Genomic DNA, 17,090 nt, shown 5'->3' with positions numbered 1-17,090 from the left:
TGAGAACGCCTTCTCCCTCATCCACTGCAAAGAGTGACTCTGGCTAGTCTTCCTCCACTCCCTAGTCCCTCCTACAATCCTCTGTATACACCAATCATTGAGCCAGTACAGGATAGTAGGAAGGACCATTTTCCAAGTATATACCCATAGAATATTGTCCAATCGGTAGTTAGCCTAAAGTGCTCAGCAGTCCTAACCTCAGAGCATCGACGCAATAGTTTCAGCCCTCTACAATGTGCTTCAATCAGAGAAAGGATTTCACATAATTGGCAAATCTGTTATATTGACTAAGAGGTGAACTATACATGTGCAAGCATAAATAATGATCCTTTTTGCTAAGAGGTAAACCATCTTTGTACTTTGTAAATACCATTATTGTATGTTCAGGACTTTAGCTTTCATTCCTGTGTAGAATAAAATCTATAGCTTTATCCTTGGATTCTATATCAAAAGTCAGTTTGAGGTTCCTCTAATGCATTTTACATGGATATACAATTTTTATCCTACATCAACATACCAAAAAAAAAAAAAAATTCATCATTTCTTCCTCAAAACTGGCATCCCTTTCTTTATCATAATGTCCATATTTCTTTTAATCACCATTCCTCTCCCTAAAGCTGGTCACTGGTAATCATGACCTTGGCCCTGAATTCCTATATATCAGTAGATGCAAGCATTTGCAGGTTCTTTCATTCTGGAAAGGCTTCAGTTATGGTTTCTACTAAATTTTTACCTAAGGCAAGGATGAGGACTGTTTAGCCTATCGACCATATAAGGTCAGCAAAATCATTTCCTAAGACAACTGCAAGTGACAATGAGCTGAAAACTAGGTATAACAATTTCCCCCTTTTCTTGAGTTGCATAAATTGATAATTTTGGATGGCCCATGAAATATTTTTACAAATATCCAAATGGCCCTTGGCAGAAATATGTTCCCCATCCCTGGTATAAGGAATGGAGATGTTCATTATCCATAGATATAGTTTCTAACTATGGCAGCCAATCAAAGAAAATTTGCTATGGACATCACTTTTGCATGGTCCCTTCTGTTTCTACAGTTACACTGGTAGAATAGAAGAAAATGGAAAGGGTGATAAAAATCAGAGTTTCTAGATCTTTTAGGTATTGGTAAACTTGAGATTGTGATCTTCTTGAAAGAACCATATTACTTTTCTATTTGGAACCTTATCTTTTAGTGTAGTATTTTGGGTACAGTAAGCACTTAATAAATTTTTTGTTCCTTTATTCTTGCAAAATAATATGAATGAAGAATTATATTCAGTACTATTGATTGTGAGAAGCAGTAGACCAAGACCAGTTTAAAGAAAGTTACATGAGAGACAACTAAGTAAGGAAATACTAATTTGAAAGACAATAATCATGTACAAATGGGAGAGATCTGAAAAGATTTTTATAATGAACTGTTTCACAATCATGGAACAGTGGATACTCCCCGTTTAAACTCCTAATATCACATGTGTGTGACTACCGTATAATAAAATAGCTTGAAATATCTTTAGGAACAAAATGAAGGTTCATCATACATTCTTTCTAAAAGCAGGAGTCACTCCAGTGGAATAAGCAAAGAGAGGAGGTGTCTTATAGAGACAGAATAGAAATTAAATAGTCCTTAATGCAAAAGTTCCCTCCCATCATTAACCCTTATCCTCATTGGTCAAAGGAATGAGCCTTACATTCTAAATGCATGAACTATCCCAGAGACAGGAAATTGAGCTTTGGTCAATAAGAGTAGAGCTGCCCATTTTTGCTTTAGGTTGAGGTAGCACACAAATGATTTCATAGAAAAATAGCAGGAAAGGGAGGTAAGTATGTCCTGATGGGTATTGGTTCAGGCTTACACCAACTTTGGGGTGAAGACTTACTCAATATTCATGACTGTCTGAGAGATCTCACTCTATCGCCTTCGGGGGAGGCTTAGATTTATTTTCAGAGTTCATCTCCCATCTTTATATGACTGATTTTGGTCTAGTCGCTTAACTTCCCTGACTCTGCTTTTTCATCTTTAAAATGGAAGTAACTACCCATATTATAGAGTTGTTGAAAGGGTCAAATAAGGTAATGTACATAAAGCATTTTGTAGATGGTAAGGTTCCATATATAAATTCATGATGATGATAATGATGATTATTATAGTGCAATAAAAAATTTTGAATTATACCTTATTGTAAATTTGGGAATGTTTATATGGGAAATTATCAATGCTTTAAAAAAAAAAAACTTAAAAGAGTTACTGTGTCATGAGAAGAGCATTGTAGCAAGAGCAAAGAGTTATGGGTTTGGAGCTTTATTATATACATTTGAAAGCCACTTTCTAGGCTTGAATTTAAAAAAAAAATTAAATTATATATTTTGGGGGTACAAGTCTGCTGGAAATAATCTTTATTGATTTTGATTATTCAAGATCTAAGCATTTCTGCTAAGAGGACCAGAAATTGACAGAGCTTCCCTATGACTCTAAAAAACTCTTTGATAATCCATTTCATAATGATAGTTACTGTACTTCCAGAAATAAGATAAAATTCCACAATAAAATAAAATAGTTATATAACTCAAGGTAAAGTTCAGTTAGCATTTTGCTTTATCAAACTGAATAATAGTTACAGTCTAGTATAATAGTTTTCTTAAAATCATTTTCAATCCTACTTTAAAGTTAAGTATTTCTCATTTCTAATAATCAAGGAAGTGACTTCATGTTACTGTGTTCATTACCCAAATCCTATCAAAGAAAATCAATCAAAGACCACCTGTCCTTTTGTAGGCTATTATTTTGGAACTGATAGTTTAAAACAGACTGATAATCTTTCTTTTTCAGATTAGGTCAAAGGCTTCAGATTAGGATAATTTTAAAATGTTTTAATCTTTGATCTAGATATAGATATCTATATAATGTTTGTATTTATTTATATAGAGGGAATGCTAATAGGTAGTATTTAAATTAAAAAGCTAGAGATTATGCTTCTGCTAAATTGTAAATTTCTTGAACCTACCATAATATGCATGTTCACTTACTTGAGGCCTTGTTCATATATTTAATTTTTAAAATTCAATCTTATTTTATTTTCAGTTCCAGATTCGCTCCTTTCCTATTTCTACCCCTTCTGAGAAGCCAAGAAATACAAAGCCCTTTGTGAACACACAGTCATGCAAAACAAATGTATGCATTGGCTATTTTTTTTAAAAAGAAAAGAAAGAAAAAAGAGAGAAATATTTTTTAATTTGAATTTGAGGTCACCAGTTCTCTTTATAAAGGTGGATATAATTTCTCATGATTAGTCCTTTGAAAATGCAATTGTGTGAAAATGCACAATGATTGTGCTGATCAGAATTACTAAGTCTTTCACAATTGATTATCTTTATAATATGGCTGTTATTTTGTCAATTAATCTCTTAGTTCTACTCACTTCATTTTGAATCAGTTCATATAAATTTTCTCAGATCTTCCTGAAGCTACCTTCTACATTATTTCTTATAGTATAATAATAATTCCATCATATTCATATACCATAATTTGTTCAGTCATTTGCAAATCATGTCATCTTCTCAGTTTCCAATTCTTTGTCACCACAAAGAGATGCTATAAATGTTTTTTTCTTTATGTGGACCTTTTTCTTTTTTCTTTACTCTTCTTGGGATATAGACAGTAGCAGTATTATTGAGTCAAAGGAGACACACAGTTTCATAGCTTTTTGAATAGTGTTCCAAATTATTAATATAGAATGATTAAATGAATTCACAGCTCTATAAAGAGTATAAATATGATTATTTTCCCATATCCTCCCCTACATATGTCATTTTCCTTTTCTGTTACCTTGGCCAATCTGATGGGTGTAAAATGTTACCTCAGAGTTATTTTATATTGTATTTGTTTGGTGAACTAGAACTTTTTTTTCATATGATTATTGTTATCTTTGCTTTCATTCTCTGAATCCTTTAATCATTTATCAATTGAGGAAATGACTTTTATTCTTAGAAATTTAATTCTTTTTTTATATATTTGAGAAATAAGATCATAAAGATGAGGTGCGAAAATTGAGGGTAAGAGATTCCCTAATAGCAATGGGATCCCCTAGCTGGTGGCAGGCTTTGTGAAAAAATTTGCAAATTCCAGTGAAGACAGGCATGAGATTTGTGGCAAAGAATGGGATTTATTTACACCAAGAAGACAGCTTGCTAGGAAGACAGCTTTCTTAGTGGGCAAGATCCTGTTAGAGATTCTGCAAAGATTCGGGGTTCAGAGTTGCCTTTTATTTAGTCTTTCGAGGCTTTTGTGGGGGTTTTCCCAGGCACATGAGCTGGGAGCAGTTCAAGGCACTAATCTCCAATTCAATAAAGGGTGGTGATTATGCCCCTGCCAAGAACTCCAATTAAATGAGACCACTTAACTTGTAAAGGGTGTTGTCTAGAAAAGGTGTTTGAGGCTCAGGAACACCCTTCCCCCCAAAAGGGGATGCAGTTTCAGGGTCCCCCTTGGAGGTTAAAGGGGACACAATTTACATCATTTCCCCCCAAAAGATTTCAATTTAAATCAATTATCAAAGACACTTTAAAAGACCTCCCCCCCCCATCTCCTGCTTTTCTTTTCAATTAAACTGCATTGATTTTATTTGTGCAAAACTTTTTAAATTTTATGTAATCAAAATTATCTGTTTTAACTCTCACACACTTCTGTCTCTTGTTTAGTTATTAACTCTTCTCCTTTTCATAAATCTAGCAAGCAATTTTTCTCATTGTCCATTAATTTCTAATATTACCTTTTATGTCTAACTCTTGCACCCATTTTGAACTTATCATGTTATATGATATGAGTTATCAGTCTATGTCTAGTTTCTGTCAGACTGCTTTCCAGTCTTATCAAGAGTTTTTGTTAAATAGAAAGTTCTTACCCCAATAGCTGGGATCTTTGAATTTATCAAACACTAACTAGATTATTATGCTCATTTGCTTCCATAAATTGTATACTCAATCTGCTCCTTTATATTCTTGACTTTGTTCTTTCAGAAGAATTTTGTTATTATTTTTCTAGCTCTATAAAATAATCCTTTGGTAGTTTGCTTAGTATGACACTGAATAAGTTAATTCATTTAGATAATATTGTCATTTTATTGACTTGGACTTACCTCTGAGCTTTTACTTTAAGACTTAGAATGATAAGTAATTTCATCAGTATAGTCACCCTTTTCACCAGTGGAGATTGCAACCTTTTTTTGCTTTAATAGATGGTTGCCCTGGCCAAAGTATGTAATGTTCTAGTGATGAACTTCTCTTAATTTAGGTAGGTTGCTTTTCCAAGTAGTTTTTTCCTGAACTGATAATAGAAACTAAATATTTCCAGTGTGATAGGACTTACCAAAACTTTTATTATATTAGCATAGATAGGATGAAATAAGGTACCAAGATTGTCAGGATTTCAAGAAACTATCATATAGTTTAGTTCCTTTTTTAAAAAATATAAAGTAACCAGAACATATAGAGTTTAAATGGCTTGCCTTTGGCCTTACTGATATTGTTTCCCAGTTAGGATTTGAACACAGGTGTGCAATGTTATCCTGATAGCATTCTTATTCAAGCCATTGTAATAGACCTTTAGTGATGTTTAGGATCCTAAAATCTTTAAAATCTTTTGATAAAGTAGTAAAAATGTTTTTGTTAATTTAAAATATAGATTATGTCTTTGTGTGGGTTTACAATCAATTGATTATATTCTCAGGACAAATATATATATTAAAGTTTTTTAGGATTGGTTATTATAAATCTATGAAGGATATGAGGGCTTTGGGGGCTATTGTTTGGTCAATGTTTGACTCGGGCCTGAAAAGGGGAATGGGTAAAGCCAAGGGATATGTTATTGTCGCCAGTGAGCCTTTGTAGTTTTTAAATTAGAATTCTCTTGAATTCCTGGAAGAGCTCTTTACTCTTTTTTGTATTTTCTAGCAAGTAGAAAATCTTTTTTTCCCTTATTTGCAACACAGACAGCAGAAAGGAAAACAGAAGGAACAAAATTAATGGAGATTTTCCTTAGGCAAATGAGTTTCACAAAGGTAGATGACAAATACCAACAAACATCTCCCATGTGCTATCTATTCCTCCTTATATAAGAATGTTATAACAAATATTTGAGAAGAATACTTGCTGGAGTTGTATATACCTTCATATTGTCCAGCATTACAGAATTTTTAGCTGATGAATACTGAGACAATTAATAACAAAGAATAAGCATCACTCACATATTTGTATTGTTTCTTTTAATGAATAACATAAAACTATCACATCCTTTTATTATGTATTTGATAAATATAATTTGTCCAGCATTATAGTAGATATTATGGGATGAGGGGAAATAGAACAAAGATGTAACAATCCCCACTCAAATTGAATCACTTCAAGGAAAGCATCTTAGAATTACTTGGTTCCATTTGAGTTGGCAATGTAGTATTTAACTTTAATGACAGGAGTTTAATATTCTACATACTGATTTTTCATTTGAAAACAAAATACCACTTTATTTTACATGGATAGATCTACTGACAATAAAGCATTTCTTTACAAATATTAGCCTATTATACATCTTAAGTCAGTTGCACATAATTGCATTTCACCACTCTACATAATACTTTAATTAAAACTGGGATAATTAACATACAGTTTTAATGAACAATAAATTTGGAGGTTGCCAAGACTGTAATGTATTAGATGAATAAAACCTTTATTTTATTTAGCACCTAAATTCATTTTGACATTACACTTTGAAATTTCAACCATTATGAGCAAGAGGCATTTTTTTTTTTTTTAAATACACACACTGGATTATAAACTCCATGAGGACAGGGTTCCAACTTAGGCACTTCAGTATTCTTTATACCAGCTGTCCTCCATATCACTTAATTCAGCACACAAAGCTAACTTTCAGTAACTTTTTTGACTTATCTCCTTATTCTGGTTATTTTCACTAGTTTCCCCTAGTTTGAAATGTTCTCTTTCCTCATATCTGTCTCCTAGCTTCTTTTATTTCTCTCAAGTCCCAGTTAAAATTCTACCTTTCCATGTCCTCTTTAATTCTAGTGCCTTTCCTCTGTTGATTATTTCAAATTTATTTTCTAATATAGCTTTTCTGTAGATAGTTTTTACTTGTAGTCTATAAGACTGTGAGTTCCTTTAGAGGGCTGTCTTTTAGCTTTCTTTGTATCCCCAGAGTTTGACATAGTGTCTGGTGTTTAATAAATGTTTATTGAGTGAATATCAATGTTTTTCATCCTTCTCTATAATGCTCTCCACATAGATACTATGTCAGGGTCCATATTTATTTATGACTATACAAAGATTCACTGTCAACTCTTTAGCATCTTTCAGCAAATTATATGAATTGTGGATTATTATTTGTTAATTTTTAGTTGACTGGCTTCCATCCTCTCTTCCTTCATTTGTTACTCCAAAAATGCAAACTATTCTTAACAGTAGTCCAATATAAATGGAAAAGCTGTCTTCCTAATGCAAAAACTATATTTTATATATGTGTGTATATGTATATTTTAATACACACATATACATACATGTACATAAGTATATCTAAATTTTATGTGTGTATATGTATATGTATACACACACATATATATGTATATACACATTCACAGATCTAAATAATTTTTTTCTTTGCTTTGAATTTTCTATAACATTGCTTCTTTTTTACTTTCTTCCATTTGACATAGTGGAAAAAGTGATTCAGAAGCAGAACTGAATTTAAATCCCAGCTTTGTTCATTTGACTTTAGGAGAAGAATTATTTCACTTTTCTGGGCCTCAGTTTTTGGTTTTTTTAGAATTAGAAAAATAAACCATATGTAAGCTCTCTCAGGTATGTATCCTGTCCAAGATTTTTATCTATTGAAATGATATTTTCTTTTAAGATCCTGATCAAGTACCATCTCCTTCATGAAACCTTCTCCTTTCCTTCCAGTTGAAAATGACCTCTAATTCTCTCAGAGGGCTTTGTCTAAATCTTTCCTTTGTTGATTTCCTACATCTTTAGAATCCTATTCTCCCTTATTACATTCAACCTCATTTCATATTTATTTGTGAACCTGTTAAAATTTTCATTATTGTATGATAATTTTTTATAATGAATAATGAATCAATAAATATTTATTAAATATCTACTATGAATCACAAACTGTTCTAAGCATCAGGGATACAAAAAGAGACAAACTATAGTCCCTGACTATATGACAATGACAAATCATCCAGTATGAGTGAATGAATCTACACTGATATTAAAATACACACACACACACACACACACACACACACACACACACTTATAAACACATACAATTTGCTACAATATAAGTCATAACCTACCATTCATTATGAGGCAAGAGATAAATTATTATATATGAGTAGTAAATTATTACCTTAGGCCACATATTTAGTGTGATTCATTTATTTTTATAAATAGAGCTTATAGTTCAATGTGCATTTTTAAAAAAATTACCTATATTAGGTTATTGAGGATTATCCACAAAAAAGAATATGTTAGTACTAGTTTTTATTAAATGTCTTGAAACATTTCTTCTCTTGTGTAAACTCATTAGTAAATGATTTAACTTATCCATTATAAAGACCCATATTAACTTTTCCTAATTCTTTAGAAAATCTAGTCTTTTTAGAAGAAAATCTGAATTAATGAAAGTACTTTAAATGAAGCTCCATTATATTATTTATTTATAACTTATAAGACTTTCCCTTATTTTATCTATATGTATATAAAGAAAATCCTTGTGCATATGCTGATGTATATTAGGTTAAATTTAGTGAATTAAATTCTAGATAAATTTAAGAATTTTATTCATGGAAATGAATGTGAATCAGTGCTTCTGTTAATTAAAGTTGGAGCATAAGGAGTTAGTTGCCAACCTGGTGCTGGCTTATCTCTGATACTCAGTTGTTCCTGGCCTTCATGTAACGCACTCAAAATTAACTTAAATAAATTTTAAATGTTCTGGATACAATGTTACTGATTTATTAGATATATAATAGAAAAAAAAAAGAATCTTGGCTATGGTAACACTTTTGAAAAGAGTCTCATAATTAAAATTGAGAAAAAGATTACTTTCAAATATGTATTGAAAAAATGTGTACATAGTTTTACATATTTTTGTATATTACTAAATTATAGTTAACATTTACGTCTCTCAATGAGTTTTAACTCTATATGTATATAGTGTGTACATATTGCATTGCCCAGTAAATTTTAAACTTTATGGGGGGCAGTTTGTTTCATTTTTATCTTTCAAAACACAATACCTGATACAATGCCATTTAATAGATATTTTTGGTTGAATTGGGAAAATTGAAAAACTAAAAATGAAAAGGAACAGGTTATATTAAAGATAGTAAGGTGGGGGTAAGCATATGGCAGCATATTTTTCTCAAATATTTTTTATTGCTCTTTTTTGTTTAAATGTAATACATGTAATAAGGATGTTGATGATGATGATGGTGATGATATCTGAAGCACTTACTGTGTTCTAAACATTGTGCTAAAAGCTAAATATACAAAGAAAAAAAAACCCAATAGCCTCTGCTTTCAAGGAACTTATAATCTAATGGGAGGAAAGTTCAACATTCAATCAGGATATGCACACAAAAAAATTTGGAGATAATCAACAGAGGATGGCATTAGCATTAGGGGATATTGGGGAAAAAATTAAGAGGTATTGAGAAAGACTTCTTATAGGAGGTAAGAGTTTAGCTGGTACTTAACAAAACCAATATAGTGGGGTTCAGGATATAGAGATGAGGAGAAAAAGAATTCTAGGCATGGAAGGCAACCAATGAAAATGCCTAAGGTCCATAAATAAATGTCTTGTTCAAGACCAGCAGAGACCAATGTCACTGAATCAAAAAATTTGTTGGGGGCTGGGGATGAGGAGAGTGAGTAGGACCTAAATTCAGTGTAAAGAGACTGGAGAGGTAGTAGGAAGCCAGTTATAAAGGATTTTAATAAAAGCCATAGAGTTTTATATTTGATTCTAGAGGAAGTAGAAAGACAGTGGAGTACATTGAAGTAGGCAGGGATGAAATGACCAGACCTGTGCTTTAGGAAGATAAGGGATTTTAAAAAATGCCAACAGTAGTTTATTTATTTTTAATAAATATTTTCTGTTAATCTTTCTGTTAAAAGACTCTCCTTTTTCCTCTCCTCATCCCCACATTGAGAATATAAGAAAAACAAAACTCAATATAAATATGTAGGATCAATAGAAACAAATAAAAAGTTTGTTTTACAGTTGAGGGAAATCCATATGGATTGGAGTGGTGAGAAACTTGAGGTACCCACAGGCAGACTATCCTAATAGTTCAGATATAAGGTGAGGATGACCTATATTTTAGTAGTGGCAGTGTCACAGGTAAGAAAGGGGATTTATACAAGAGATAATATCAATAGCAGCCAGCATTTATATGACACTTTAAGATTTAAAAAGTTCTTTATGTATGTTATCTCATTTGATCCTTCCAGTAACTCTCTGAGGTGAATTAAATTAGCTAATATAGGTAAAGCACTTGGCAAAACTTAACATGCTATATAAATGTTAACTATTATGGAAAAGAACATTTGGGAAACAATCAGAGTAGGAAGAACAGAAGAAATTGTTTTATTGGTATTTATACTATTGTACCTAGATAAAAAGAGGAAATAGTTGAGAAATTCAATGATATAAAGAAATAATATAGTAGTGACAAGTAACATATATTATCCACATGTCTTGAGAAAGCTTCCTTTCTACCAAAAACAGAGCAAATAATAATATCTTGTCCTGTCTTAATGATGTCATTCTTCAAGCTAAAGGAAGCACTGCCTGTGAGTTCCATTTTGGAACTAAATATTAATTTACTTTTACTTTGCCAGTGAGAATGATCTTTGGAATCAAAAGACTGAACAACAGTGGCTAATGGGAATAGAAATAAAGAAATAGGAAAATAAGAGAAAACCCCACTGACCTTGATTGATTCAGATTACCAGATCCAAGTGAGATAGAGCTTTGAAGAATGCAGGAGAAAATGAGAGATGCCACCAGTTTAAATATAGGCAAATATTATTCTGATTTCAAACAAAAGGAAAGAAAATATTTTCATTAAGCATTTGTATTGTATTCTTTCTGCATCTTCCTGTTTTCCGTGCTATTAGTCATTCCCCTCTTCCTACATTCCTTCTGACCTGTCTCTTTTCGGCAAAGTTCCCCTTTCTAAATCTGTTTTTTTCAAAGTTAAGCAAAAAAGTTCTCTTGTTTTCTTAGCTAATTGACAACTTTCTGCCTGTAACATTTAGATGGGAAACAAAAGAAACAGAATTAAGCAGTATGCTACTACTTCCAATAAAATACCTTCCCCCTGAGTTTTCTGGAATTTCCTTGTTCCTTGAACTATGTTTATTGATGCATGTATGGCCCATATATGAATGGGCCCAGGACTCCCATCCATTGAACTGATGAGATTTTTCTATAAAAATGTGTTACATACTGGAGCTGGATCTTTTAAGAACATTGTGAACTTTTTCCCCCTGTCTTGGCTTGGAGAGAATGATGATGATGATGATGTCAATGACGATGACAACAACTAAAATTTGTATAGCTCTTAAAATATGCCAGGCATTTTGCTAAGCCTTCTACAATTGTTATCTCATTTGATCTTCACAACAACCCTGAGAAGTAGATACCGTTATTATCTCTATTTTACACATGAGGAAATAGAGGCAATCCAAGATTTAGTGACTTGAGCAGGAACACATAGGTAGTGTCTGAGTCTGGATTGGAACTCAGGCCTTCCTGATATTAGACCCAGAACTCTAGGCACATCACCACTTAGGTGCCCAATACAAACTCTGGTAACATTCTTGGTTGTATACCTTCCTTGTTTTTTTACCCCTCTAGTTCCACTTTGGAAATAACATTTCCTGCCCTGGTGTAATGACATTAGTAGGTTGACCTAGTACATATAACTCTTCTGCTGCCTTTGTCCTTTTGATAGTAATAAGAAAAGGATTTTGATAAATATAGTGAATGCAAATCTTAGGTTGGGAAAAAAAAAGAGAGTTGGATATAAATAGGGCCCTTTATTAAATAATGAGGAGTCACTTCAGGGAAGATTATTTTACAAACTTATTATTTTCTCATTTGGATCATATGGAAAATGAAACAGTTCAGGTAACAAATTAAAAGTTTAGAGGGGATTCCACCTTTCATAATTCTTATTCGTATATATGATAAACACACTTTTAATGACTTGGATTTTGTTACTTTTAATCACTGTTAAGTAACTTTACTTCTCTTCCTATGACTTTGAAAAGTTTGTGTTTAAATTGAGGGGTGTTATTAAGCACAGATAGATATATGGGTGGAAGTGATAACAAGAGGTTTTAGTGTTTTGGAGGAAATATCCTTGAACTAGAGTTGACAAAGCCTTAGAGAAAGACTACTTTTAATCACAGAGACTTATACTTACCTTCTTTTCATTATGGTCTGTTTTATAGTTAATGTCAAACTTTTGACATCTGTAAGAAAGCATGAAATGGAGGAAAACAAGGCTTAGAATAGCTAACTGGCCTATTAAATACTTCTGGAGCTATCAGCCCCTCCTGCTCCATTCCTCAAAGCTGACATATTTATGTTCTCAAATATACTTTGGGAAACTTTTTTTTATTAATGTCTCATTGCCATCATTACCAGTACTTAATATATTTTAGAATTCCATCATGTTCTAGGGGTTGTACAGCCTGAAGAATCAAACATGGAATATACTCTTGGCTCTGATGAGTCAAATTTTCAAAGCTGTCAAGGTGAGAAAAAAAATACATACAACACATATACATGTAGATATGTAAATATACACATAATATCTCTTTTTTATGAGTATTCTGTTCCCTTTGCTTCCCATCACACCTACTCTTCCCTTCTAATGAACTAGAACATGAATAACTTGTATTTTACCTGAGACAAATACTTTACTTCTTTTTGTGGCATCCACAATAAAATCATAGTTCTATGAGAATATCTAAGTATATAATATGGATATTCAAGAGCTAGTTTCCCCCAATATTTTTGGCCATAGCATGTTTCAGTTAATAGTATTAAGCTGTTAGGTGGAGGTGTGGGAGGATGCCTTCCCCTTTACCCCCCAACACACATTGAGCTCAAGCTGCAGCCAAAATATTGTAATTTTTGTGTAACTCTATAATGCAAAAAATAGAATGTGTATAATCCAGAGCCACATACATGCATTTTTGGTATTTCTTGTCTATTTTTGCCACATTGATTATAATTCTAAAAGTGGAAACACTAATTATAAAAGCATTATATATATTTTTATATATTTAGTTTTCCTTGTTTCTGGAAAAACTGCATTTGTAGCTCTGTTAGCTTCAGATAACATTTGCTGAAATTCTAATAACTTGGCTTTTGGCTATTAGGCATCACAGTTTATGTTCCCAAAGGAATAGTAGTTTCCTGAAAACTGAATATGTTGGTTTAGTAATATCACTTTTGAAATGTACTGATTATTTTAAATTAACATACATATATGTATGTCATTTTCAGGAAGAGGGAGAGTGATCAACACCTAAAGCATAATGATTGAAACCTTTAAAAATTTTCTGTAAGTTCCTTTAAAGGATGTAGAAATAAGCCTTTTTCCCTTGAGGTTAGTTCTTACAAAACTAAAGAAAAAGATTAGTGATGATGCCTCAAGTCCCTGAGAAAGAAATGACTGAGCCCATCTCTGCATTTTTTCTTACTACTAAAACTTATGAACATGCTTGTGTCTGATGTGTATTGTGAGCTACTTGAAAATAGTGTGTCAAAGATGTTAATTATAAACATGTGACAGAGATCAGTACAGATATCTGGTTCCATCAGATGTGTCATGAAGAATAATAAAATGTACCATGTGGTGAGTGTTTGAATGGCATGGCACTGCTTTTCTATCTGCTACTCACTACCTTAAAGATTTTAGATTAGTGGAAAGATAAACTAATTTATTGTATTCTGGATCCAGAAGTAGCAAAATGGAAATAAAGAAAAGGAGGCCTCAATTGACTCTTATCCAGAACTATTATCATCATAAACAATGTGGACTAGTAAAATCACAAATTAGAATTCTAATTTGTAATAGATTTTTCATTCCTCTTTATTTCTGAGTATATCTTATCTTGCCTTTTTTGACTATTGAACTAGGAACAGCAATAGAAAAAATCTTCCTCCTTCTTTCAAAGGCTAATAGCACCTAGTAGCAGCAAATAAGTATAAAAATACTAACTCAGTATTAGTGTGAGGTAAACAAGGAATAAAGAAAAAACAGAACTGGAGCCAGATGATATGAATTGTAGGCTTATGTTGCCTTCCTAGTAACTTTGCTTAAAATAGTTGAACTATCGAAATGGGAAGTATATCATTTGTTTCACATAGCTCACAGGATTGTTATGGGGATTAAATAAGATCATGTATATAATGCACTTCATAAATGTAAAATACTTTGTAACATAAGTTATTATTACTTAAGTGATATACATGTTCTTCATATCTTTCACCATATCGGACTTCAAATTCCATAATTCTTATTGGGTAAATATGTACTCATATATTATTTTCATGTAAGAATGCTTTATTTCAGTTTGATACATATTATTCTAAGGTTGTGTCCTGCTTTCTAGAGTCCCCAAATTGGGGTGACAAAATGTACCATTGCTTTCTAGAGCCCCCACACCAGGGTGATTAAAATATACCATCCTAGGGGAGAAGGGATGAGGCAGGATTCCCAAGGATAGTGGGAAAATGGAATCCAATTATTTCAAGGGCTTTCCCCTTTTTATAACGTAACAAAAACAACACTGAGCATGTGGGACCACATAAACAGCTTGCTATTGTACGTAGTTTGCCACCTGGTATCACTCTTCCACCTGATATCACTCTGTTACAATCTCAACACAGGTTGTCACTGTCCCCTAACTTCTCAGGAAGGCTGAGAGCCCTTAGGGGAGATGGGGAGCAGAACCAGACATTGTCAGTAGGTTCCCTCTGGGCTGAAGGATTTTATATCTCACCCAGAGTTTCCCCCTACTATCTGTGTCCCTCTACATCTCGCCCTTTCTTTTGTTTTAATTGAAGCAGGTATATCCCAGTGGTTAAATCCATTACCATGGGAAGAATCATACAGGCAAATTGTAATATCATAAAAGCAAGTAGTAACATAGCAAACAATATGAATAAACAAAATACTATAAAGATTTCCATGAGTCCCAAAAGGAAGATGTAAAAAATAACTTATTAATTAACAACCACACATACACCTCCTTCAGCAGCCAAGAAATAGTCCAAAAGCAATCTATTGTCCATCACTTTGTGTGTCAGGGAATCCAATGATTCTTGCAGGTTTTGAAGTCCTGCATCAGTCTTATTGAGAATTATTTTTGATGTTCATGAGTACACAAAGGGTTTATTGCCTTTCAGTGGTGAGCACAGTCAGCTATAGAACCACTCATTGCTCATGGGTCTTCCACTTTGCCTTGAGGGTCTTCCCCCCACCTTGAGGGTCCCTTTTCGATGGACAAGGTGAACACAGCTTGTTGGCCCCCATCAGGTTCCTTCTTCATCTGTTGAGATACAAGCAAATCCTCTCCCCCAAACAGTTAACCTATCTGGTCCCTTCCATTCAGCACTTTCTGGATCTCTCCATATCATCTGGAGATTATCTAAAGATAGTGGAGCTGCTCACACTGGACACCGCCCTTCCAGCGGGTTATGAAACCTATCTGCCAGAGTCAATGCATCTCCCTCAAAAATTAAAAAAAAAAATTTTAATACATAAAATTAAATTTATAACTTCTCTAGTTTTACCTGTGACTCTCCCTCTCTTTTATTTTTGGAGGAGTGTCTTGATCCTGGATTCTGTTGTTGAGAATCAAAATCTGGATAAATATCATCAAATTGCATTTCAGGAATGTGTATCAGTAGGCCTGAATTTTTTCACTAATTAAGGAACACTGTTCCACCAACATTGGTGTATTAATTTTACATTAAATTGCAACAGGTGAGAATGCTGGCAGGCCTTCTACAACAGCCCTGCCTAAAAAGCCAAAGTACTTAATTGTTTCCTAACTGTTATAAGATGTCTCTTCCCCATAGATTGATGGGGAACATTTTTTTTCACACTAAAAAAAAAAATAGCAAAATCCCTTACTCCATCCCCAAACATTCACCCAAATGGGCAGCCCCAAGTAAAGCTGCTGGTGCTAATGGTGTCACTGCCTGGCCCCTTCCCCCATGAAGCCTGAGTTGAGGAAGGAGGATCAGGAGATAGGGAATACCCTAAGGCATGCTCAGATGTAGGCAGAATTGAAAATGAGCTTTGAAGGTGAAAAGCAAGCTGGTCAGCAAGGTACTTAAGGTACTTAATTCCCTTTCTGCCCAACTGGCAATAGTACTTAAGATACTTAACTCTCTTTTTACCCAAATGGCTGTGCCCTGCAGCTCTCCTAGAGCAGTAAGCAGCAAAATAAATCAGTAAAATGCTAAAAAAAAAAAGACTTCCTTAACTCTTCCCCAGGTGCTGTACTCTCCGGGGCTATGGGCACAACTCTCTTGCTTGTTTTTCTCCTTATACTTCCTTTTCTGGCTGCCTGAGTTAAAATCTTCCCTCTTTTTAAAAAACTTGTGTGATTCCTTGATCCATTGTATTCAGTTAGTTGTTCTCCCACTAACTTCTACATCTCTAGCTCAAATTCTCCTTATTACAAAGCCACCGAGATTGCACTCCAGAACATCTGAGAATCCAGAGATCTGCTTTCCATTTGCCAACAAACCTTGCTTCTCTGCTAAGCTAGCTAATCCTGCTTCATACTTCCCTTGGTAGGGAGGCTCTTTTCTTAGTATTTGCCTCATTTTGATTGAAAAATGAAAGTGACTAAATTAGCCCTTACCAATTCTTCCCACTTGCCTATTTTTAAACTTAACCTATTCCATTCACAGGGACTTCTCCACTGAACGGCTGATCAGTCAGTTGAGCTGATTTGTATAAGACCTCACC

Source organism: Antechinus flavipes, chromosome 1 (genome assembly GCF_016432865.1).
Source record: "Antechinus flavipes isolate AdamAnt ecotype Samford, QLD, Australia chromosome 1, AdamAnt_v2, whole genome shotgun sequence".
NCBI classification, from domain to species: Eukaryota; Metazoa; Chordata; class Mammalia; order Dasyuromorphia; family Dasyuridae; genus Antechinus; species Antechinus flavipes.
This window is presented reverse-complemented; position numbering follows the sequence as displayed.